Source organism: Ursus americanus, chromosome 24, assembly GCF_024610735.1.
Source record: "Ursus americanus isolate L20-20 chromosome 24, mUrsAme1.1.p, whole genome shotgun sequence".
Lineage (NCBI taxonomy): Eukaryota > Metazoa > Chordata > Mammalia > Carnivora > Ursidae > Ursus > Ursus americanus.
In genome coordinates, this window is record NC_142150.1 from 42,900,316 (window position 1) to 42,927,225 (window position 26,910).

The window sequence follows — 26,910 nt, forward strand, 5'->3', positions numbered from 1 at the left end:
TAAAATACAAACAAGATTTATTTTTTTAACAATTTAAAAATTAATAAGCTTTATTTCATGGAGCAGTTTTAGGTTCACAGCAAAATTGAGGCCAAAGTAAAAAAGTTGCCTCATATTCCCGTCCCGCAGTTATCCCCGCCATGGACGTCAGCATGCGTTACAATCCGTGAATCTACACTGACACATCAGTATCCACTCCAAATCCACAGTTCACTTTAGGGTTCACTCTTGCTGTATATTCTGTGGGTTTTGACAAATGTATAATGACACATATCCCCCATTGTAATCCTACAGAATAGTTTCACTGCCTTTGAAATTCTCTGTGCTCTGCCTATTCGTTCCTGCCTCCTACCTTAACCCCGGACAGCCACTGATCTTTTTATTGTCTTTATGGTTTTGCCTTTTCTAGAATGTCATATAGTTGGAATCACGCAGTATATACCATTTTTGGACTGGTTTCCTTCACTTAGTAATATACATTTAAGGTTCCTTCATGTTTTTTCATGGCTTGAGAACTTACTTCCTTTTAGTGCTGAATAAATACTCTGTAGCCTGCGTGGACCATAGCTTATTTATCCATTCACTTACTGAATAACATCTTGGTTGCCTCTGTATTTTGGCAGTTATAAAAAAAAAGTTGCTATAAACATCTGTATGCAGGGTTTTGTGTGAACGTAAATTTTCACTTCATTTGAGTAGATAACAAGGAGCACAATTACTGGATTGTATGGTAATGGTATGTTTCGCTTTGTAAGAAACTGCGGAAGTGTCTTCCAAAGTGGCTGTATCATCTTGCATTCCCACCAGCAGTGCATGACAGTCCCTTTTGCTTCACGATCTTGCCAGCATTTGGTGGAGTCAGTGTTTTGGATTTTGGCCATTCTGATAGGTATGTAGTGGTGTCTTATTTATTTATATTTTATATATATATATATATATATTTATTTATTTATATGTGAGAGAGGGACACACACAAGCAGGGGGAGGGGCACTGGGAGATGAGAGAGAATCTCAGCACACTCCCCACTGAGCATGGAGCCTGACGCAGGGCTCGATCTCACAACCCTGAGATCATGCCCTGAGCTGAAACCAAGAGTTGGATGCTCAGTCAACTGAGCCACTTCGGGGCACCCTCCATTTTTTTGTATTATATTGCAATTCCCTAATGACATGTGATGTTGAGCATCTATTGATATGCTTATTTGTCATTTGTATATCTTTTTTTTTAAGGAGGCTCCTTGCCCAGGATGGAGCCTGATGTGGGGCCTGAATGACCCTGAGATCAAGACCTGAACTGAGATTAAGAGGCAAACAGACGCTTAATCAACTGAGCCACCCAGATGTCCCTGTGTATCTTCTTTAGTGAGGTGTCTGTTCAGGGTTTTGGTGTTGTATCTAAAAAGTCATTGCCACAGCCCAAGTTTCCTTAGTTTGGCCTGGTATAACAGAATTAGACTGGGTGGCTTATCAACAACAGAAATTGATTTTGCACAGTTTTGGAGGCTAGAAATCTGAGATCAGGGTGCAAGCGCAATCAGGTTCTAGTGAGGACTCTAATTTAGAGTTGCAGACAGGCATTTTTCTCATCATATCTTTATATGGCCAGAAGAGGGCAAGGGAGCTCTCTGGGGTCCCTTTTATAATGGTACTAATCCTATTTATGAGGGCTCCACCCTCATGACCTAATTATCTTCCAAAGACTTCACTTCCTGATACTGTCACCTTGTGGGTTAGGATTTCTGCATATGAATTTTGAGGGACAAAAATACTGACTTATTTGCACAAGGTCATCTAGGGTTTATCCTGTGTTATCTTCTGGGACGTTTATGGTTTTGCGTTTTACATTTAGGACTGTGATGTGTTCGGGGTTAATTTTTGTGAAGAGTACATTAATTTTTTGCATGGCAGTGTTCCCGTTGTTGAAAAGACTATCTTTGCTCCGTTGTCAAAGATCAGTTGACTGCATTTACGTGCATCTGTTTCTGGGCTATTTGTCCTGTTCCATTGATCTGTTTGTCTGCTCTTTCATCAGCACCACACTGTATTGATTGTTGCAGTTTTGTAGTATGTCTTCAAGTTGAGTAGTGCTAGTCCTCCAGCTTTGTTCTTTTCAATATGGAGTTTGCTGTTTTGGGTCTTTTGACTCTCTGTGTAAACGTGAAATCAGTTTGTCAGTATCCACAAAATAACTTGGGATTTTGGTTGTATTTGAATGGAATTGTTCCTGATCTAAGTGGGAAAGCTTTGAGTTTCTCACCTTTAAGTATGATGTTTGGTGTAGGTTTTTGTGGCTGTTCTTTATAAGGTTGAGAAGTTCCCCACTATTCCTAGTTTGCTGGGAATTTTTAGTCACAAATGGATTTTGTCAAATGCTTTTTCTGCACTTATGGATATGATCATGTGATTTTTTTATTTCTTTAGCCTCTTGACATGAATTACATTAATTAATTTTTGAATGTTAAACCAGTCTTACATACCTGGGATAAATCCTACTTGGTTTATATTTCTTTTTTATATGTTGGTTTTGATTTGCTTATCTGTCGTCGAGGATTTTTGCCTCTGTGTTTATGAGAGATACTGAACTGTAGTTTTCTTGTAAGGTGTTTGTCTGCTTTGGGTACTAGCATAATGCTTGTCTCATAGAATGAGTTAGGAGGTATTCCTTCTTCTGTTTTCTGGAAGGGATTGTAGAAAATTGGTATTATTTCTTCCTTAAATGTTTGGTAGAATTCATGAGTAAACCCATCTGGGCATGGTATGCTCTGTTTTGGCAGGTTATTAATCACTGATATATCTGTAATAGATGCAGACCTAGTCAGATTGTCTGTTTCTTATTGTGTGAGTTGTGACAGATGGTATCTTTCAAGGAATTGGTTCATTTCATCTTGATTATCAAATTAGTGGCCATAGAGTTGTTCATCCTTTGGTTATCCTTTTTTTTTTTTTTTTAAGATTTTATTTTTAAACAATCTCTATACTCAGCGTGGGGCTTGAACTCATAATCGCAAAATCGGGAGTTGCACGGTCCTCTGACTGAGCCAGCCAGGTGCCTCTGTTATCCTTTTAATGGCCATGGAATCTGGAGTGATATCCCTGCTTTCATTTCTGATATTAGCAATTTGGGTCTTTTTTCATTTCTTTTCTTTTCTTTCTTTTTTTTTTTTTTTAAGATTTTATTTATTTGAGAGAGAGAGCACAGGTAGGGGGAGAGGCAGAGGGAGAGGGAAAAGCAGACTCCCTGCTGTGCAGGGAGCCCGTAGTGGGGCTTGGTTTTGGTACCCCGGGATCATGACCTGAGCCAAAGGCAGATGCTTAACTGACTGACCCACCCAGGCATCCCTGGGTCTTTTTTTCTTTATCCAAGAGAAAGGCTTATACATTTTATTGATTTTTTTTTTTTCCTGAAAGAACCAGCTTTTGGGTTTATTTATTTTCTCTAGTGATTTCTTGTTTTCAGTTTCTTTAAGTTCTCGGATATTATTTCAGTTTTCTGCTTACTTTGGAATTAATATGCTCTTTATCTAGATTCTTAAGGTGAAAGCTTAGGTTATTGACTTTTAAAAATTTTTCTTTTTTAATATATGTTTTTGGTGCTATAAATTTCCCTCTAGGTACTGCTTTTGCTGCATCCTCCAAATTTTGAGATGTTGTATATCTTCATTTTCATATTGTTCAAAAAGTTTTTAAAGTTCCCTTGAGATTTTTTTCCTTGATTCATGTGTTCTTTACAGGTGTGCTGTTTAATTTTCAAGTACTTTGGGGATCTAGATCTCTGTTACTGATTTCTAGTTTAATTGCATTGTGGTCTGAGAGCAGACATTGTATGATTGCTCTTCTTTTAAATTTGTTACGGTGTGTTTTATGTGTGGTCTGTCTTGGTGAGTGTTCCACGTGAGTTTAAGAAAAATGTGTAATTGCTGTTGTTGGATGTAGTCTGTACGTGTCAACTATACGTAGTTGATTGATGGTGCTGTGTTGAGTTCAGTTATACCTTCGCTGATTTTTTGCTTGCTGCATCTGTCCATTTTTTTTTTTTTTAAGATTTTATTTATTCATTTAACAGAGAGATAGCCAGCGAGAGAGGGAACACAAGCAGGGGGAGTGGGAGAGGAAGAAGCAGGCTCCTAGCGGAGGAGCCTGATGTGGGGCTCGATCCCAGAACGCCGGGATCACGCCCTGAGCCGAAGGCAGACGCTTAAGGACTGAGCCACCCAGGCGCCCCTGCATCTGTCCATTTCTGACGGAGTGGTGGTGAAATCCCCTGCTACAGTAGTGGATTCATCTATTTCTCGTTGCAGTTGTTTTTCTTTCATGTATTTTGATGCTCTATTGTTAGATGTGTTATGTCTTCTTAGAGTATTGACCCCTTTTTCATTTCGTAGTGCCCCTCTTTATCCCTGTAACTTTCCTTCTCTGCAGTCTGCCCTATCTAATTAATCAGCTACTCCCACTTTGTTTTAATTAGTGTTAGTGTGCTCTCTCTCCATTTTCAGTTGTATGTGTCTTTATATTTAATGTGGTAGACGACATATGATAATGTATTGGTGTAGTTTTTTTGGCTTTTGTTTGTTTGTATTTTGCATTTATCCTGCTTGGTGTGCTCTGAGATTCCTGGATCTGTGGTCTGGTGTCTCATGTTAATTTGGGGAAATTCTCCGTCATCACTTCTTCAAATATCGCTTCTGTTCCTTTTCTCTTTTCCTTCTGGTTTCCCTGTTATATGTATGTTAACGCCTTTTGTTATTGTCCCACAGTTCTTGGATATTCTATTTATTCCCCCCAACCTTTTTTCTCTTTGCTTTTCTATTTTGGAAGTTTCTCATGTCATATCTTCAAGCTCAGAGAGTCTTTCCTTAGCCTTGTTTAGGCTTCTAATGAGCCCATCAAAGGCATCCTTCGTTTCTGTTACAATGTTTTTGATCTCTAGCATTTCATTTTGATTCTTTCTCAAAATTTCCATCTCTCTGCTTACATTATCCATCTGTTATTGCATGTTGTCTGCCTTTCCATTAAAGCTCTCAGCATGTTAGTCATAGCTTTTTAAAATTCCTGGTCTGATAATTCCAACATCCGTGTCATATCTGACTCGGTTCTGACGCTTGTTCGGTCTCTTCAGAGTGTGTTTTGCCTTTAATCTTTTTTTGAAAGGGGGACACGATGCCCTGGGTAGAAGGAACTGTGGTAAATAGGCCTTTAGAAATGTGGTGAAGTGTCAGGGAGGGGAGGCCGTGGTGCAGTCCCGTGGTTACGTCTCAGCCTTTTGGTGAGCCTGTGCCCCTCGACTGAAGTTGAGTGCTTCTCCACTTTTTCTCTCCTTAGATGGGACAGGATGGTTAGAGGGGCGTGGAATTGTGTATTTCCCTTCCTTCAGGTGGGGTAGGCTCTGATAAAACCCGAGAGGTTAAGCTCTGGAAAAATATTTCTGGGAGGGCAGGCCTTGCTAAGAACAGAAAACTCTGGCGTATTTCAGAACTGATCTCCAGAAGCAGGAGATTTTTCTCCTATATTCACTCCTAGGATCTGGTAGAACTCCTGGAGGTAAAACTCAAAATCCTCCTGGATTTTGTGGGTCTACGAGTTGTTCTCACTGAGCCGCCAGCAGTTCGTTAGTTTTAGTTCAGGTTTTCCTACCCTGGCAGTAGTTCCATGGAAGTTTTTTGTTCACTAAAGACTGGTAAGTTGTGATTCTCTGTATTTGCCTTTCTTTTTCCACAGTTTTGGGGGCAGCAGTTTGCCTTATGACCTTAGTTCTCTAATGAATCTAAAAAGAGCTGTTGATTGTTTAGTTCAACTTTTTACTGTTGGCTAGGACAGAGTGGCAGCTTTGAAGCTTCTTACAGGCCGGGCAAGAAACTGGGAGTTCATTTTACGTGTCCAGTTTGTCAGTATCAAGTACGTTCACATTGCTGTGTAACCTTCACCACATTCCGTCCATCTTCAGATGTGTTTTCATCTTCTCAAACTTTATACCTGTTAAATAAATTACTCTCCATCCCCTCTTCCCCCAGCCTCTGGGAACCAGCATTCTACTTTCTGTCTCTAGGTATTTGACTACTCTGAGTACTTCATAGAAGTGCAACCAGATGGTATTTGTCCTTTTGTTGAGTGACTTCAAGCATAAAGTCTTCAGGGTTCAGCTGTGCTGTAGCATGGATCAGAACTTCCTGCGTTTCTAAAGCTGAATTCTCTTCCATTGTATGTGTAGCACCTTCTGTTATTCATCTGTCTGTGGATACTTGCCTCCACCTTTTGACTGTTTTGATTTATGTACTACAAACGCGGTGTACAAATATCACTTTGACCAACATGCTTTCAGTTCTTTTGGGGTATGTACCCAGAAGTGGAATTGCTGGAGCATAATCTAATTCTGTTTTTCCTTTTTTTTTTTTTGCAAAACTACCGTACTGTTTTCCATAAAAGCTACATCATTTTACAGTCCAGCAACAGTGCACAAGAGCTCCAGTTTTTCCTCTTAAGCACATCTCTTTGAGTGTTTTTCCATGGGTTATGGAAAGGTGTTTAGAACACTATTTGTTATTTAAATCTTACTGGCAGCAAAAGCCAGGGAAGAGTTTTCTCTGTAGAATTTACAAGTTCTCTGACACTGTATTTTCTTGGTTTTCTTCTTACCATTCTTGGCCTCCTTTTAAATTTTCTTCCAGGCTAGTTTCACATTTTGTTCTTCAGCCTTTATTTTCCGTGCTTTGCCTTGTGCAGTCTCTACTTTCATGGCTAAATTTATCAGGTATGTGCTAGTAGTGCTCAGATCGTCTCTAGCCGATTTTCTGTTGGCTTCCAGCTGCCTGCAGAGCATTCTCATTCATAATCTTTCTGTCCCAAGCTGAGTTATGAACCTAGTAGGGTAGGGATTAAATACTAGGAACTTGAGTCCCGTTACTGCCAACTCCTAGTTGTTTGAGCTTTGAGCTTTGGTTTCCTCTCTTGTACAACAGCAATGATATATTTATGAGGATTAAATGATAGTTCATGTAACGTCCACATTACAGCATACATGAGTTGTAGGTAGCAAGTATAACCATAGTTACTCTTATCCTTTGTACAAATAATTTTCTCCCCATTCTGATAAAATTCTTTTAATTTTCATGAGATTACCTAGTTAAAGTTACTATCATTTTAAAACATTTTTTAAAAAAAGATTTTATTTATTTATTTGAGAGAGCACGTGAGTGAGCACGAGTGGGTCGGGGGGTGGGGGGAGGAAGGGGCAGAGGGAGAAGCAGACTCCCCCCCCCCCCGCCCCGAGCAGGGAGCCTCATGAGGGGCTCTGTCCAGGACCCTGGGATAAAGACCTGAGCCGAAGGCAGATGCTTAATCGACTGAGCCACCCAGGTGCCCCAGTACTGTCATTCATCTTGTATGTCATCATATTCTTTAAAGAGCTTGTACCCATTTATAGTGTATTAGTGATAGAGGAGTATCCCTGTTTCCCCATATTCTCCCACCAGTTTTAATTCTAATTATTTTCTGTTGCTGATTCATGGGATATAAAAGAATACCTCACGGATTTTTTTTATTTCAAAAATTAGCCATGCTAAATGTTTTTCACATGTTGGTTTATATTTTGTTTTTTATTTTTTATGAATGAGTGCTCTCTTCAGATCTTTTGACCATTAGGTTTCGATTTCCTTGGTTTCCCACTAGGCATCGTATATGCTTAAAAAATGTTTTTTCAGTTTACTCCCATCCACATTTTGAAAGGGCTTCCTGTGCCTTTTTAATTCCTGTGCTTTTAAATCATTGTTCCTCTCTGGACTCTGATTTATGGTCATCCCACCTCTGTAGTTGAGAAATATGCTTATAATAAGCCCCCCAAAACACATATCAGATAAGTTTACTACAATATAATCATGATGGGTTACTTAATTTCTTAGTGTTAGTGCTTTCAATTTTAAATGGAGTTATGAGAAATAAGTATGATTTATTCACCAAAATTTTGGTGTGCCTGCGAAGTGCCAGGTATGAAAAGGTTTAAGAACCCCTTGGCTCATACTAGACCTGCCCTAAGTGGTGCAGCTGTTGCAGTAGTTCCACGTGTAGTAGTGTAAGCTTCACTTTCAGCGGCCTGGGAGGTGGCACGATGGTGGGGAGAGCGGGCATTTCCAAGTCCCTGGCCTAGCCACTTCCTCATTTGTGACCTCAGTCACTCACTCACTGTCTTTGTAAAGAGCAATATAACTTATCATGTAAGATTGTTACGAGGTTCGGATGAGAATGCATATGAATACATTTGGTAAAGTGTAGATTCTGCCATTTTTTAAAAACAAACAACTTTTTCTTTTACCTTTCTTTGCAGATATGTATTGTATCATATAACTGCTTTATTAGAGACATAGGCGCATATCATACAGTTCACACGTGTTGATTTTTTTTTTTTTTAGTATATTCACAATGGGTGCAGCTGTCATCGCTACAATCATGTCTAGGTTATTTTCATTACTTCAAGAAGAAATCCCATACTTTTTAGCAGTCACTCCCATTTCTCTCCCATCCCCTTGGCCCCTTTAACCACTGATCTACTTTCTGTCTCTATGGGTTTGTCTATTCGGGACATTTCGCATAAATGGAATCATAGAATATATGGTCTTTTGTGACTGGCTTCTTTCCCTTCACTGTGTTTTCAAAGTTCATGTGTGCTGTAGCATGTACCAGTACTTTTTTTTTTTTTGCTAAATATTATGGCAATACCACCCTATATTTATTCATTAATCAGTTGATGAATATTTAAGTGTTTCTACTTTCTGACTGATGAATAATGTTTCTGTGAACATTTGTGTGCTGATTTTTCTGTGGACACACACTTTCATTTCTCTTGGATCTATACCTGGGAGCAGACTTGCTGGGGTTATAAGGTCATTCTGTGTTTAAGAGAAAACTGGAAAAACTGTCAAAATAATCTCCAGTGTGACTGTATCATTGTACACTCCCAGCACTGTGTGAGAATTATGGTTTTTCCACATCTGTGTCAACTCTTGTTACTGTGTGTTTTCTTGATTATAGCCATGTTAGTGTGGGTATTTGGTGGCATTGCATGGTTCTGAGTAGAATTTTCCTGATGGCTGATGACATTGAGTATTTTTTTAGTGTGCCTATTAGCCATTTGTCTATCTTCTTTGGAGATACATCTATTGAAATTATTTGCCAATTTTTAAATTGGGTTGCTTGGCTTTTTATTATTGAGCTGTTTTCCCCATATATTGTAAGTCCTTATTAGATGTACAACTTGCGAATACTTTCTCCCATTCTGTAGATTGTCTTTGCATGTTCTGCATAGTGTCATTGAAGCACAAACATGTTTACTTCGATGAAACCAGGTTTATCTATTTTTTCTTTCATTTCTTATAGTTTTGATATCATCTAAGAAGGCTTTGCCTAATCCAACGTCACAAAGATTTACTCCTGTTTTTTCTAAGAGTTTTGTTTATATCATTTTAAAGACTTTTTTAGGGCATTTTAAGGTCACAGCAAAATTGAGGGAGAAGGTCAGGGATTTCCCATATACCCACTGTCCCCCCCCTTACATACTATGCACAGCCTCTCCCATTACCAGCATCCCAGAGTAGTACGTTTGTTAAGAGTGATGAAGCTACATTGACATATCACATTTACTCAGAAGTCCATATTTACATTATGGGCTCTCCTTGGTGTTGGCACGTTCTGTTAAATGCATAGACATGTATCCATCATTATGGTATCATACAGAGTATTTTCAGTGCCCTTAAAATCCTCTGTCCTCTGCTTATTCACCCCCATCCCACAACCATTGGTCTTTTAACTGGTCCATGCTTTTGCCTTTTCCAGAATGTCCTATGGTTGGAATCACAGTCTATAACCTTTTTAGATTGGCTTCTTTCTCTTAGTAATATACATTTAAGATTCCTCCATGACTTTTCGTGGCTTGCTACCTCATTCTTTTTAGTACCCAATAATATTCTGTTGTCTGGATGGACCACAGTTTATTTATCTACTCACTTACTGAAGGACATCTTGGTTGCTTCCAAGTTTTGACAATTATGGATAAATTTGCTATAAACATTTGTGTGCATGTTTTTGTGTAAACATAAGTTTCACCTCCTTTGGATAAATACTAAGGAACACAATTGCTAGAGGGTATGGTATTTTTAGTTTCGTAAGAAACTGCCAGACTATCTTCCAGAGTGGCTGCACCATCTTGCATTCCCACCAGCACCGAGCCAGAGTTCCCAGTGCTCCACAGTGTTGTCAACATTTGGTGTCTTTTTTTGGATTTTGGCCATTCTAATAGATCTGTGGTGGTGTCTAAATGTTAATTTAATTTGCATTTCCCTCATGACATAATAATGTGGAGCATCTTTTCAGATGATCCTATCATTTTTAATGATTATATTTCTTTTTTCTTTTTAAGATTTTATGTATTTATTTGAGAGAGAGTGAGCAAGAGAGAGAGCACAGCTGGGGTGGGGGGAGAGGCAGAGGGAGAAGCAGACTCCCTGCTGAGCCAGGGAACCTGCCATGGGGCTTGACCCCAGGACCCTGGGATCATGACCTAGGGAAGGCAGACACTTAACCGACTTAGCCACCCAGGCGTCCCTAATGACTGTATTTCATCGGATGGATAAAAAAACCTTGGTTCAGATGAAATCATTGTTATTTATTGTTAGATATTTAGGTGCCATGTATTTGTGAATGACCTCGATTACTGTGATAGTCCCCACAGTGTCCTGTGTCCTCTATATTTAGACATTTTTTTTTCTGTTTTAAACTTTTTGGACATTATTTTATATAAGACTTTTTGCTCAGGATAAACACCTTAGGATAAAGTCAAAGAAGTTGAATAATTGGGTCAAAGAATGTGAAGAGTTCAACACCTTTTGATATCTAGGATCAGAACAGTTATGTAAGCTTATACTTTTACCAGCAGTTCCAGCCAGTTTTATATTAGGAAATTTAAAAATCTTTTTAAAAAAGATTTTATTGATTTATTTGAGAGAGAGGAAGAGGGAGAAGCTGTCTCCCCGCTGAGCAGGGAGGCTGAGGGTGTGTGATCATGACCTGAGCCAAAGGCAGCCGCTTAACTGACTGAGCCACCCAGGCACCCCTAAAAATCCTTTTTTATTAGGGGAAAATTTTAACATGCACAAACATAGACAGAATAGTATAATGACCCTTCCTTTACGGAGCTCCAAACAGCCATGTACTAGGGGACACTGCTGTCTTGTTTCCTCCCCCATTCCTCACTTCTCTCCTGTATTGTTACTAGTTTAAAACTCCATTGAATTATAATAGAAATACAGAAAAGACTGAGATTGTAATAAGTTTCACAAGATGAAATGTACCTGGGTAATTTGGCATCCCAGATGCCCCCCTTTGTCTGCTTCCCTTTATTTTATTTTATTTTATTTTATTTTATTTTATTTTATTTTATTTTATTTTATTTTATTTTATGTTTTTTAAGATTTTATTTATTTATTCGACAGAGATAGAGACAGCCAGCGAGAGAGGGAACACAAGCAGGGGGAGTGGGAGAGGAAGAAGCAGGCTCATAGTGGAAGAGCCTGATGTGGGGCTCGATCCCACAACGCCGGTATCACGCCCTGAGCCGAAGGCAGACGCTTAACCGCTGCGCCACCCAGGTGCCCCTGTCTGCTTCCCTTTAATACCCCCCCCAGTATCCTGACATCTACCTGAACTGATGAGTTTGCCCAGTTTTGTTCCTTAAATAAGTAGACTCTGAGAGTAGGTTCGCTTGTGTCGGAGTTCTTTCTCTTGGCGTGTGTATGGGATTATCCATTATTGCATGCAGTTCTTGACTGTTCTTGTTGCTGTATGAAATTTCATTGTATGAATTTACTTGTTGGTGGACATCTAGACAGGTGGCACTTTTGGGCTGTTACAAATAGTGCTGCTCTGAACAATCAGAGTTTGGTTTTTTGTGCACATACATATGTGTTGCTCTTGGGAATATATCTGGGAGTAAAATCGCTAGGTCTTAGAGGTATGCGTACATTTGGTTTTGCAAAACTGGCTACACCTCCTGTAGCAGTTGTACCGAATGAAATTACCCTTCCACCAGCAGTCTGTCAGACTTTCACTTACGCCATATCGTCTCTGACAGCTCGTATTTTCCATCCCTTTCATTGTAGCTACACTCCCAGCTGTGTAGTGATATCTTAACGATAGTTTTAATTTGCACTAGTGAAGTCAAGCACCTTTTCATGCTTTTTTATTGGTCATTTGGATACCCTTTTTTATGAAGAGTATATTTTAAAGTCTTTTGTTCTTTGCTTTTCTTATTCTATTAGCTCCCTGTTGTTGCATAGCAAATTATCCCTAAACTTGTAGTGGCTCATAACAACCTTTACTGTCTCAGCTTCTGTGGGATAGGAACTTGAGTCCGCCTCTGAAGGCTTGTCTGCAATTGGAGGACCCTTCCCAGGGTGGCTCAGTTACACGCATGGCAGCTTAGTTCTGGCTCTTGGTGGCAGGCCACAGTTCTCTTCATGTGGGCCTCTGTCGGGGATCCTCCGTGTCCTGTCCTCAGGACATATTTTCAGACATGACGCTTGGTAGGATTTCTTTTATTATGGATCTGAGGTTTTCGGGATATCTAAGTGTGGTGGATGTCTCCACCTGCTCCTTGGGTTTCCATTGTGTCATTTGAAGAGAAGTCATTATGAATGTAATTCAGTTTATTACTTTTCCCTTTATGGTTAGTTCTTCCATATTACTTTGAAGGAAATCCCAAAATAATTATTTTGTTTCTTCCGTACATGTCAGTATAGACACACACACAATTTTTCAAAGGTAAACAGTTTTTTATTGTTTAACCATAACATAACCATAAAACTCTCATATCTAAAAACAAAAACAAACAAAAAGACCAAAAAACCCACACAGTAGTTGCTTAGTATTATCCAACACCCAGTCAGAGTGAAATTTCCAATTGTCTCAAATATTATAATTTTTTGGTACATTTTTCTAATTTTGGCAAATCAGGATCCAAATGGGGTCTACCAATTTATTTTTTTTTTAAGATTTTATTTATTTGAGAGAGAGAGAGAGACAGAGAACGAGCAAGGGAGGAGGGTCAGAAGGAGAGGGGGAAGCAGGGGCTTCATCCCAGGACTTTGCGATCACGAGCTGAGCTGAAGACAGATGCTTAACTGAGCCACCCAGGTGCTCCGATCTACCAGTTTAAAAAAATCGGTAGATTCCCCATTCATCACTCTTTTTCCCCTCTTACCCTCTATCTCTGGAAGACCTGGATTGTTGTGTGGTGTTCCATGGTTTTCTATGTCCTATTAACAGGTAGCTGTAAGTTTCTCTGTTTGAGGGTGAACTTTGTTGTACTCTCACTGGTGTTGCTTCTTTGGTTGTGATCTGTCTCTGGAGGCTGAATGAGGATCTAAATTGAAATCTTGTAAAGGGCTTCCAGCTGAAATCACATTGAAATTCATTCAGGTTAGAGTTCTGTACGTAAAATGTGATGACCGTTTTGGAGTGTGCATTCTTCTACTCCATCACTTTCTGTGTTTGTGAGGTTATCTGAGAGTGCATTTTCCGTGTTTTCTGTAGAATGACAGCATACTAACTGTATGCCTTGTCGTCTTGAGCGTATACCACACCCTCTCCAGTGGTTTAATAATGTTGAGGGCATAACAAAACGAGGTCCAACTCTCATTACGTAGACTTTCCATGTTTATCCTCTATTTGCTTTTTTCTCTTTGTACTTTCCACTAAGTTTCCTTCTCTTGTGACTGATTTTTTGAGTTGCAATGACCAATATTTTAAGAGTTGATGAGTCAGAATCTTAAGTTATTTTTAGGCGAGCTTGGATTTCCTGTCTTCCCCTGTCTTTTTCTCTCCTGGCAGAAATTTTGGTCATGAGAAGTTAGAAAAATTAATGACGATGTGATTAGAATGAACATTAAAGAAGTAGATCATTTAAGATGCATGTGTGTCTACAGTTTAAACATAGAAAATTTTCTTAATACCAGATGTATTGTAAAAGTGTCATTCAACTTCAAGTAAGAATTACATTTGTAGTGTTTTGCCTTTAAGTGAGCACACATTGATGATACTGATTCTTGGCCATAATTCATTCAGAAATGTCTCGGTGCCTGGCCCATGCCAGGCGCAACACTTTCCATGCTTTAGTCATACAGGGTTAAAAAAGATGGCCAAGGGGGCACCCAGGTGGCTCAGTTGGTTAAGCGTCTGACTCTTGATCTCAGCTCAGGTCTTGATCTGAGTGAGCGTCATGAGTTCTCAAGCCCCACGTAGGGTGTGGAGCCTACTTTAGGAAAAACAAAAATGGCCATGGTGCTGGTGCTCTCCGTGAAATGCTCAGGACTGTGTCTCAGTAAGGGATATAACCAGGCTCCATACATAATCTTAAAATTTTCTGCATGTAATTGATATAAAAATTATTATTTTTTAAAAAACACTCTGTATTAGAGGGCACGTGTGAGCTGGATGGGGCAGGGCAGAGGGAGAGAATCCTCAGGCTGACTCCCTGCTGAGCGTGGAGCCTGGTGTGGGGCTCGATCCCACCACCCTGAGATCATGACCTGAGCCGAAATCAAGAGTAGGACGCTCAAGTGATGAGCCACTCAGACTCCCTATAAAAATTATTAATGAGATATTTTCACTTTTTTCTCCTTTTTTAGGATTTTATTTCTTTAACAGAGAGAGAGAGGGAACACAAGTAGGGGGAGAGGGAGAGGGAGAAGCAGGCTTCCCGCTGAGCAGGGAGCCTGATGCAGGGCTCCATCCCAGGACCCTGGGATCGTGACCTGAGCCGAAGGCAGTCACTTAACGACTGAGCCACCCACGCGCCCCACACTTCTGTTTTTTTGTACTAAGCCTTTGAAATCACACGTGTATTTTCCACTTACAGCACACCTCAGTTCAGATTATCTACATTTCAAGAGCTTTCTTGTGGCTTCTCCAGTGGACCACATCGAGCAGAATTATTAATAGCTCACATGGAGTAGCAGGGGACACTGACTAGGAACCCGAGTAAACAGTGGCTTAGAGGGGGCAGAGGAGACACAGGGAGATGAACTAGGAAGCTCTTTCTGCTCTCTGCGTGGTGGCAGAAAGTGGAAGAGGGGAGACACTCAGAGGGTGGAATTGGGTGAATTGGATTGGGAGGCAAAAGAAGAGCCAGGGCAGTTTCTAGGCTCTGTCTTTCACAACTGAGGTGTGCCTTTTCTGAGGCAGGGAACACTTGGGGAGGAAAAGGTTTGGTTGGTGGTCAGTATGATGGACTCGAAAAAAGGCTTTGTTTTGGAGATACTGAGTTTGATGCCTTTGTGACGCATCCAAGGGAAAAGGTCTGCTAGTAGTTGGGTGCCTGTGTTAGAAGTGCAAAGGTGGTCTTTTGGTTTTATAAATTTGCATCTCGACTTTGTTTATAGAGGTATTTTTAAAACCCACTGAAATGGCTTCATTTATTCAACAGAAGTTTTTTGTTGTTGTTGTTTGTTTTGTTTTGTTTTAAGTCTCCTGGGTTTTGCTTCCATTTCTGGGGCAACAGCGTGAATAAAAGAGCTGTGAGTTGACACCGCAACCAATGTGGTCAGCTCCGGAGATTGTAATAGGCAGTGTCTGCGGTCTGAACCCTGCATCAGCCTCTACCTTAGTAGGCGTGTATAAGGGGAAGAAAGGAGCGGAGGAAACCTCTAGCAGAGGAGACTAAAGTAGCCAGTGAGAAAACAAGGAGCCTATGATACCAAAGAAGCCAAGTGAGGAGAGTGTTCTAGTAAGGAGGGTCTACTGGTCAGCTGTATTGAAAGCTGCTGAGCGTGAGGGTAAGATGAGGACAGAAAGAGTTTCATTTGGATTTGGCCCCATCTGGAGGTCACTGGTGACTTGAAAGAGCAGTTTCAGTTGAGTGGTACAGATAGACACCAGATTGGAATGAGTTGAAGAGGGAATGCTATCAGACAAAGGGCTCATTTTCTTACTTTGAAATAACCACTACAAATCATTGAGAAGACCAGCCCAATAGAAAAATGGACAAAGGATATAAACAGTTGGCAGAAAAGTGAAGTGTTAAATGTCTCTCAAACATATGAACAGTGGTCAGAAGAGAAAACCAGCAAGGACAAGGGTGTGGGGCAACGACGTTCCCAAGTTGCTGGTGGGAGTCTGGGTAGGTGTGACCTCCATGGAGAGCCATTTGCGTGCCAGTATGTTCTAATTAGAAATGCACACTTGATCCAACAGTTCCGCTCCGAGGAAATCTGGCATTTGTTTGTAATAGTAAAAATTGAAAACTAACTGGTCATTAGTGGTGGTCTAGTTAAATCAGCTGTAATGCAAAGGAAAGTCTGTAGGTAAAACATTTTATTCTGCAAGAAAGTTGAATTTGTTTCTGTTTTTTTCCAACCATGCTATAAATCAACCTCTTTGAAAGAGATTTTTTTTCCGTTTTTAAAGACGGAGAAAAATGTTAGGTCCAGTATGGTCCACAGAAGGTATTTGTAAATGTGTCTTTGAAGAGCTGTGTTAAACTTTTCATTCTGCCTTGATCTTCTGCCTATTAACACATCTCACATAAGTTGTTAAGCTAAATTCCGTTCTCTAGATAACCTGTTAGGATTCTTTCCCAAGGACCCTGTCCTGTTTTATACATGTACCCACAGGAAAGGTGGGTGTGGTGTATCTTACAAGCTTCCTGGATGAATTCACACTCCAGTTTACCTTACAGCACCTGAAAATAACCACAGCTCCTATCAAAAGGGCATTAAGTTGTACTTGGTGTGGGTCATTGACAAAGCAAGCATATGATAATGTTTGAGAACCCCGAATGTAGCAACAGGGATTATACTAGTCTGATGTAGCAGGAAGACTTTCTTGGTCCACTTTTTATGGGGGAAAGAGACAGTACAAACCTTTGTGAGCTCTGTCTTCCACTGACCTTTTTGCAGTTTGGCCTTCTTTGGAGATAGAGTGTTCACATGTGGACTTAAAGCAAAATGGAAAACCAGGCATACCCAAAGAGACCAAATCAGTTTCCTAGCAGAATACATTGATAACTGTACTGGGACTCTATATTTTAAGATTTTGTTTAAATTTACTTAATTTCTTAAGAGTTTGAGACTGTGGTTATTCATTGATTCCTTTTCTTCATCTCTTTGAGTATCCTGGTTTCTCTTATATTTTGTATTTTATTTTATATTTCAAGAAGTTTAGGATTTGAAGCATGATAATTTAATCTAATCCTCTCATTTTACAGATAAGAGAATACCTTTAGAGAGATGAATTACTTGTTCGGAGGTTGACTAACCCGAATCTGTGTTCTCTTTAAGTCCTCCCCATTAAATTTGGTGATGTGCGGGGGGCGGTGTGGTAGCTTGCCTCATCCGGTAGTAGTAACCTGCTGTGATTTTGAGGGAGATGCGGTTGTAATTACATTGCCGCAGTTCTAATGAAGATAATTTATATGCTGCACTAAATTATTTATAGTCACAGAGACAATCTAGCTGAACTTTTTCTTTTTTACGTTTTGTTGTTGTTGTTGAGAAAGTTGCCGAGAGATGTGAACTTACTCATCCAAGATTATAGACCATAAACATTTATTCTCTACTTAGTTTGTAAGGTGAGTCAGAGTAGTGATGTCCGGTAGAACTTTGTGTAATGACACTCTTTATCCGTCCTCAGTGTGGCTATTTAAATTAAAACAAAATTGAAAATTCAGTTTGTTAGTCTTACCAGCCATATTTCCAGGTACTTAATAGCTATGTGTGACTGGTAGCTACTGTGCTGGACAGCAGTTCTAGGGCACTTACTTTTTTTTTTTTTTTTAAAGTAGGCTCCACACCCAGCCTGGACCCCAGGGCGGGACTTGAACTCATAGCTCTGAGATCAAGACGTGAGCTGAGATCAAGAGTCAGATGCTTAACTGACTGAGCCACCCAGGTGCCCTGCACTTACCTTTGTAAAAACAATTGTTTTGAGAACTGCTGAAGCATCAGTGGTAGAAACCAAGGCTTATGAGTAGGATTAGAATTGCCAGCTAGAAGTTAGGCTTGTGTTCAAAGCTAGGAGAAAAAAACGTACTCCTGGAGCTTTTGACAGGGCTACAACTGGTTGTGGCATGGGCCTTTTCTTAGTTCATATCAAGTCCATTCTTTAGGAAAGTAATCAGAAACCTTTATGAAGATCTTTTCTTTATTATTTCTTTTTCTGTCTCTTGTTTTGCCAGTGAAAATCCCATTCTTGGGTTGAGTTTTCAGTGGACAAATCCTTTTCACTTTCATGGTGCTTAGCACGTTTTTCAGTCTCTGTACTTTTCTTTCACTTCTTAATCACTTGGTTACCAGGATGCCCTACAAAAAGTTTTGATGCCTTTCTTGCAGTTGTACTCTGGATTATGGAAATTTCAGCGCTTACATCAAATTTAACTTGTTTATCATGGCTGAGCCAGTTAAGTATAGCTGGCAGTTGGGATCATGTAGTCTTCTGTCCCATTGCTCTACATCCCTGCACACTGTTGTAACAGGCAGAGTTGGTTCTCTGGGCTTTACTTTGGATGGATAATTTACTAATTTATGACTTGGCTTCACTTTAATAGCAATTTAGATTGGGTTGGCTTTATGCATGACTGCTTGATTCGGGTGTCCATTAGGGGGCATAGCCAGACGATGCTGTAATCCAATCAGGTGCCAAAGTTTTTACCTGAAGTACTTTTCATGTATGATTTTGCTTTTAAAAGGTAGTAGTATGGATTTACCTTGGATGCTTTATACTTTAATAAAGTCTTTTTTTTTTTTTTGCATTCTTGTTATAGTGATTTTTTTTAAAGATTATTTATTTGTCCGAGGGGGAGAGAGAGAGAGAGAGAGAGAGAGAGAGAGAGAATGCACAAGCAGGGGGAGGGAGAAGCAGGCCCCCTGCTGCTCAAGGAACCTGATGTGAGACTTGATCCCAGGACCCTGGGATCATGACCTGAGCCAAAGGCAGTTGCTTAACCATCTGAGCCACCCAGGCGTCCTGGTATAGTGATTTTTGATTAATGATTTAGAAGTCTTGGTGTTCTTGCCATGGCTTGTATTAAAATGATTGGTGTTTCTGAAATTAGCTGAGTTTTGTGTGTGGTATATGTATTTAAATATAAATATTTACATGCAAATATATGTTTAAATTTTTGTTGAAGGATGCCTCTGAATAATAATAATTTATTATTATTATAAATATTATTATTATAAATAATTTATTTAGGCTTTTCCTCCCAGTTATGAGTTGTTTTGTATGCTCATTTTTGATGATTTTTTTATTCAAATTTTTGCGGACTTCTTAAATTATTATTCACAGTGTGCTAGGCATTGATGATAAAATGGTGAACAAGACCTCACAGAGATGGATTATTTTCCCATCTCTTTATATTCCATTTCTTTGGACTTGAATGTTTTGGAGAACATTGTGTGTGAGAATACTTGCGGAAGTGGGATCAAGATCCATGTTCCAGTGCTGCTCTGTCGAGCCGGCCTACTTGAGGGCTTCCTGATGTTAGTAATAAGTAGAGTTACTTGCTTTTATGTGTTCAGGCTTTGGGCTGTATCACCTTTGGGCTGTATCACCTGTCTGTAGTTGAGAAGGTGTTTATTGTTTGTGCTTGATGTAGCATACAAGGAGAAAAATGCTTTCTTGCATGTTCTGTAATATCTGTGGCTTCCTCTTGTGAATTTGCTTCCTCTTGTGAACTGATGTGAGGAATATCGTGGAATTTACATGACAGCACAGAGAGATTTTCATTGGTTTTTTCCTAAGATGAGTTTTCAAAAACAACAAAAAAACAACCTAGTTCACATAAGGTTTATATGGAGTGAGGTCTTTCTTACTGTCCTCAACTATAATATAGGAATTAATACCTAAGAGGATTGAAAGCTCTTGTATAACTAGCACAAAGGATTTGTAAGGGTAGATGTTCGTTCTTGTTATTCTCAAATTCTGTGACTAAGCAAGTACATATTTAGATACTGTTGAGTCGAGAATCTGTTTTTTCACTGTTTTAGGCTAAACCAGTCCTCATTTCTGACTGGTATTTTTATAGTTATATTGTTCTTGCATTCTTCTTATTGGCCTTGGTCAGAGTATTGAAAGTGGAAATGCTTTGCGATAGGGTTGGGTTGTATGGCTGTTGAAGAAAATGTGGCTCCTTTAAGGAATGGTTGGCAAAAATAAATATAAAAGTGTATTATCTCTTTTTTAAATCTTGATTTCCTTTTTTGAAGGGGCCCCTCTGGATCCATTTCCTCTGAGAGAATAATGATACCAACTGCTATAGACTGAATGTTTGTGTCCCTTCTCAAGATCTGTATGTCGAAAACTAATCTTCACACCTCATCAGTGTGATGGTATTGGTGGGGGGAACCTCTGGGAGGTGATTAGACGATGAGGGTGGAGCCTTTGTGAATGGGATATAAAAGAGACCCTAGAGATTTGCTGGCCCCTTCCTGCCATGTGAGTACACAGCAAAAAGACAGCTGTCTGTGAACTAGGAAGCGGGTCCTCACTATACACTGAATCTGCAGATGCTGGGATCTTGGACTTTTCCAGTCTCTAGAACTGTGAGAAATAAATTTATTTATAAGCCATCGGTATGGTATTCTGTTACAGTGACCTGACTAGACTTAGGACATCGACTATTACAGTTCACATTATATTATTTACTAGCGAATCCTTACTTTTCCTCCTTTATTTTTTTATTTTTATTTTTTTTAAAGATTTATTTATTTGAGAGAGAGAAAGAGAGAGCATGAGGGGGGATGGGTCAGAGGGAGAAGCAGACCCCCTGCTGAGCAGGGAGCCTGATGTGGGACGATCCTGGGATTCCAGACTCGATCCTGGGACTCCAGGATCATGACCTGAGCTGAAGGCAGTCGCTTAACCAACTGAGCCACCCAGGCGCCCCTACTTTTCCTCCTTTAGCTCCACACACTGTGCTGTTGCTCCCACTCTTTGAATACTCTGCTTTCTGGCCAGGCCCTTTTCTTATGATGTGAAACTCAGGGTTTCCTACAAGTTAAATACCTAGGGAGGGTTCCCCCCTTTTGAGAGGGAAGCACCTTTTGTCATCCTCATGGATTCCACCATCATTTGTATATTTTAACTTTCAAAGCAAACATCTCTCTTTGGCTTACTTAGCTTTTTACCCATGGTCTCATGTCATAGTTTGTCTGGATACTATCAGTATTAAATTGTTCCTGGTCTGGGAGCAGGAACTCTTTGTCTTCATTCCCTGAACAGTGCACGTCTACTCCTCCCTCACCATCAGCAGCCTTTCAGTACCCCGGGGCTGTCAGCAAATCCCCCCTCCCCATTTTATTTGTTCCTCCATTTATTCTTCACCTAGTCCTGCTTAATTCTTTTTGTAATTTAATCGAATATCTGTAGCCACTGGCACCATATTTAAAGCCTAGATTACTTCATTTTTGTATTAGATTCATAAATTATTGAAGCAGGAAGAATGTTTAGAGTTAAGCAGTCCAACTCTTTATTTCATAGATGATGAAATGGATGGATACTCAGTTAGAAGCCTCAAGTCCGGAGCTAGTGAGTTGCTGATGTGTTATAGCTGCCTGGTCTCAACATTTAATACCTTTTCCCAGGTTAGCATTCTTCTTAACAATTGATTAAAGGAATTTTTTTTGTCAAAGTGTTACATATCCACAGTTAAGAGTGGGCTAGTTCTAGGAGGTTGGGTGAGATAAACAGCCTTCCTTAGCCTCCCCACCCTCTTTTCCCTTCTCCCAAAGGCCTCTTTAATTCTTTGAACTCCTTTAGCCAATTAAAAAATATTTATATTTACTCCCTGTATCTGAAGAGCATATTTGAAGAGTTCATACTTGCGTGCTTGTATGCTGATTTTTCTTTTTAGTTTCAAGCCTATCTACTGATTTCCTGTTGTGAAAAGATGAAGAAGGTAGGGATTAGCTCTCTCTTCTCCCCTCCCACATTCTAAATTCCCCATCCTTCCAAGATAATTTTACTGCAGTTGTGGTTAAATCAATATTTGGTTTAATGGTTGTGACTCTGTATGCTGTTTCTATGTTAAGTGGTGAATTACAAATACTTTTCCTAAACAACTTGTTTTTCCTTGGAAAGTGTATCACTTTTATTTGTTTGTTTGAGTAATCGCTACACCCACCGTGGGGCTCAAACTCTGACCCTGAGATCAAGCATCACATGCTCCACTGACTGAGCCAGCCAGGCGCCCCATCATTTAAAAAAAAAAAAAATCACCACTTTAGCCTCAGACTTTTAGTCAGTTACATGTTCAGGTATTCCATCAGCTTTATCTTTCGGAAGAACTGTTGCCCTGCGGCAGTCTGCCCTCTTCACCTTCTCTGGTGGGAGCACAGTCGTCTCCCAGGACCCCAGGGATTCTTCTTGCCTCTCTCTTGTTCCTGTGTTCTCTCTTGTCTTCATTGTAGCTCTCCGTCTGTGGCAGTGGAACACAGGCTCTCTCCTCAGCATTTTCTCTGAATAAGTTATGAAGGAGGTAAATCTTTTGACTTTGTGTTGCTTTCTGCGTACTCTCGATTGATGGTTGGAAATCATTTTCCTTCTGTATTAGTCTGTTAATTATTCTCTGTGCTCTTTCAGATAGTGTTCTGGTGTTTGTTCAGTAGATGTGTTATCTTTCTGAGGAGATCCGTTAGTATTTTTACATGTTCTTTTTTTCTTGTAGTCTTTCCTCCAGCTTGTATTTTTCTGTTTGTTTTGCCCTTAACTTTTCATTATAGTGGCTTTCCTGAGATATCTGGTGTTCTTTGGTTTTTCCTTCATATTTAAAAGTCAGGAAAATGTACCCACAGCACATAGAGTTGAATTATATGAAATTACCATCTTTCCCAGATTTCTCTGCTGCCTGTGAACATCGTTGGCTCTCAGATCTTATTTCTACATTACATTCTCCACTAAAAGAACCCAGGGCTCCTTGGAGAAATAGATGATTTCAGAGCTGGGGCAGAGAATGTTCAAGATGAATCTGGAACGTGTTGTTATGCCAGGGAATAAGGAAGTGCTCAAAAAGTATGAAAAGTGCACGGGAGTCTGCTTGAAGGGACTCTCACTGGCCAAATGTGGGATAATTTGAGCATCAGAGTAGATAATGGCATTTATAAGAATCTCTGAGTCCATACTATTAAGGAATTGATGAGTGGGGAGAAGGGGGCATACTTTACTAAAGTTGGAATGTTATCTAATGAAGGAAGAAGAGTAGACTTACAAAAACATCACTTGATAACCATCAGAGAACAGTTGATTCAGCAGAAATTGTCAGTGGGTAGTAAAACTACTGAGTGCATGTTTTAAGAACGTAATCTCAGAATATCTTCCTCCAGATTACTTACTCATTGATTACTCAGGGAAAAGTGGTTATTTTACAGTGAGAAATGTAGCACATATCTTCTTAGCCCGGTGATCAAGATGCTCGCCAGAAACAGGACGGATGTTTGTCCTCTTTATGTGAAACTCTAGGAACAACAAAACTTCATTTATTCCTGCTGGAAGTGCATACCCTGTATTCCTCAAAAATGGCAGTGAACTGAAAGACAAAGAAATGATGCAGAACTGTTTTAGACACGAGGAAATGAAGGAAATAGGACATAAAATCCTGGGTGAAGGTGCGGAAGGATTGCCATGGAGGACATTACAGGACGTTTGACAGAATTGGAATATGAATTATTTAATCCATAGTCAACAAGTACTGTGTTAAATTCCTGACTTTGACATGTGTACTGTGGTTGTGTGAATTAATGCCCTTGTTTTTAGGAAATACACAGTGAATTGTTTGGCGGAAAGGTCAGTGATGTGCAGTAACTCTGAAACCCTTGGGGGTTTGTGGAGAGAGGGGCGCTCAACAGTGATCTGTTGCGAGTCTAGGGGAAGGCTTAGGGGAAGTGTCTTGTCCTGCTCTCAGCTGTTCAGCAAATTTGTGATGAAAAGTTTTGTTTTGTTTTTTTTTTTTTTTTTTTTTTAAATACTAGTTTTTAAGAGTGGTAGATGAGAGGCTCCCATCATGGGAGGGGCTCATTGACTATTAACTTTCCAACACAGTGACTGACAGTGCTTCTTTGGTTGGGAAGTCCCCAGTGTCAGGATTTTCAGGTTCTGTTTTCTCAAGGTCAGTTAGCTCACTCTGAAGACATTCCTGTCTTCAGCCTGGCTGGGAATGTCAGAGCCCAGTAGGAGAATCTGGCTGGAGCTGGGGAGGGCAGTGGGGTGTGCCTGTGTCTCAGCATTTATTCTGCACTTCACACAGCCCCTCTGTCGTCAGAGTGGCAAGCTATCCCCAGTGGTGCTGGCTGGGCTCTCCCAGTGCAGAGGCCCGCTTTCAGGGCTCTCCATCCTGTCATCGGCCGGGCCGGCAGGGTGGGAGAGGGTGAGGATATTCAGGGATCTCAGTGTTCGGTGCATAACTTTTTCAGCCAGTACTCCTTTTGCTCCCTTCCAGCACCTCTCCAATTTTGTTGCCTTCTCCTGGTCCTCGTGGATCGTGTCTTTAAAAAACAAGGCAAAACAACCCAAATAGTCTTTTTACTGTAGATCTAGAGGAATTTCAGTGTGTATTCAATATACACTCTTTACTCAGGAGTCCCACTACTGCACTCGGACATTGTTCCATTCTGTTTTCCATTGTTTGGTCTTGTTTCTCATATTCTCACACTTCACAGTTACCATATTTCTTACCATCAGTATTATTGACCCACTCTTTTCCCTTATTAGTCTGAGTGAAGAGTATGAGCAATTATACAGAGTCCCTATTCCAGAAAAGTGGATTAAGTCTGAGCATACTTGTTACTGTTTAATAAGCACCCAGATTCATAGTGCTGTGAGCACATTTGATAACCGTTTTTTCTTTTGGCTTGCCTGGACGGGAGTGTGCGGCATGGTGAGGCAGGCAGCTTGGTCCAACTCTGCTGGGAGCCCGTGACCTGCCTACAAGTGGGGGCAGTGGGTGGTCTTGGCTACTGGAAGAAACAATTGTAGGTCATCTTTGAGGGTCCTACAACCACTCAACTTGAAATGCTAAATGCGTGTGCGCGTGTGCGCGTGTGCAGGTGTGCATTTTGTGGAACATGTAAATTTATCAGATTCTTAAAAGGATCCGGAACTCTGAGCACACCGAATGGTTGGGATGGAGCTAGAATTACCTGCAACATTTAGTGATGGACTTTTTACAATGACGTGTTAACCTGGTCGTGTCTGAGGACTGTAGTATCACACGGTGGTGGCACGTGATCTCTTACAGTTTAAAGCAAAAATTTAGATGATCAGTTACACTTTTTCAAGTGTATGTTCAGAAAGCATTTGGTAAAATGTTTAGAACTTAATTTTTTCTTAACCTGGGTTTGTTACTGTTTTGGTTGGTTAATTTTATGGTTTTAACAAGCAGTCAGCATTGTTTCTATTTATTATCTTACTTGATGGAAAACATTGACTTGAGTGTAGTGAGTTTTATGGAAGAAACACATCCAATGAACAGCATATGTTTTGAGACGCCTTGTAGACTGCATTCTTACAGGATTTCTAATTAGCATATTGTCTATAGTTTGAGTGTTTTATTTGTGTGTTTTTTTTACAGTGTTATCAGTGAAGTGCCTTGGAAGATGGTTTATAGTCCTTTCATTTGTAGCGTTTGATTAATTGACATTAGACACAGAATTTGGCTATAGTTAGTACTGCAGTGACCTCAGTATTCTGCTTACATTTCCTGGTGAACATTACGGTGTTTAGAGGTATTACATGGGACTACTGGGCTACTTTTAAAATTTGATTTAGCATCTTAAAGTATGGTGCCATTACAATCAGCCCTGTGTTGGATAAGAACATCATTGATGTTTTTATAAGATAGAGGTAATATATATGTTTTTCCTGTTTGTTCACTGATAATGCTATTATGGTGTCTCTGTTTCTGAGTTATTGTTTAGTGTAGGATAAAAGCTGAGGTAGAGGGATGACAATGCTTTTCTTTCCTGTTTTCACACAGAAAAAATTTCAGTTAACTAGTAGTTTTCAATCTTCTGAGGTGCAGTTCTATGTGAATCAGGACCCTTAACCAGTATTTTTAATGGCAGCTGTTGTCAGACCAAAACAAAGCATGCTGTGAACATACGCTCTTTTTTCTTTATAGGAGAGCTTCTGTTTTGCTTCCACATCCCACTTTACTCCGGCTAATCTGCTAATGCAGTGAATTGGAGGACAACTGTTAACAGGATAACCTGTAATGGGCAAGGAGCCACAGAGAAGAAAACATTTGTTTTAATTTTTAAACTTGGTTTAAAGGTAAGACCGTTAACGATTATCAGGAGTTTCCTTCCATGAGTTACATCAAGGAAAGCAGTGTTCTGTTGTGAGACCCTGGAGTCTAGGTCGACCAGGGCTAGACCAGGTACAGTATGGTTCTGTGGCACTGTGGTATTTTAGGAAGTTAAATAGCCTCTGTAGTTTGCTCTGGCACGTTTTGGAATCTGCAGCAGCCCATCTGTGGGATTCCTTGTTTCCTAGGGAGGTTGGTCTGGGTCCCAAGGATAAGCCAGGCCTAGCAAGCTGAAGGAGCATGCCGGGAAAGACTGCTTGTGGAGACTCAGCTGCTGCTTCTGGGTCACCTGAAGTCCGTGTGTGCAGGCGCATGAGAGATTGAGCTTGAGATTGTTTCGTCTTTGTTTTACACCAGCCAAGCGCTATCTCTGGCTTTTAGCCAGCCATCTGACTCCTTTCGAGTCCTAATTGCTATCATTTTAGACCTCTTCACTGAAACTTCCTCTTAAAGACCAGAGGTCGACTTTGCATGTTTGACAGTTGGCACTTCAGAAAGTGGCCCAGTAGGGTCTTTGGGGGACAGGACACGTTTTTAATCCATCTTCATTTGCTCCATTGTGTCTTGAGGAGAAGGTG

At 40.2% G+C, this 26,910-nt stretch overlaps 1 protein-coding gene across 18 annotated transcripts in view; it reads left to right on the plus strand.

Moving 5' to 3' along the window:
• PPP6R3 (protein phosphatase 6 regulatory subunit 3) overlaps positions 1-26,910 on the plus strand; it is a 138,931-nt gene that overhangs the window by 18,526 nt on the left and 93,495 nt on the right. For 16 of the 18 annotated variants that reach the window (XM_045775714.2, XM_045775715.2, XM_045775718.2 and 13 more), the window contains exon 2: positions 26,147-26,298. The exons of the other annotated variants lie outside the window; for them this stretch is intronic. The gene's annotated coding sequence lies outside the window, so the exon portion shown is untranslated. The remainder of the gene's footprint in view (positions 1-26,146; positions 26,299-26,910) is intronic. 18 annotated transcript variants of the gene reach the window in all.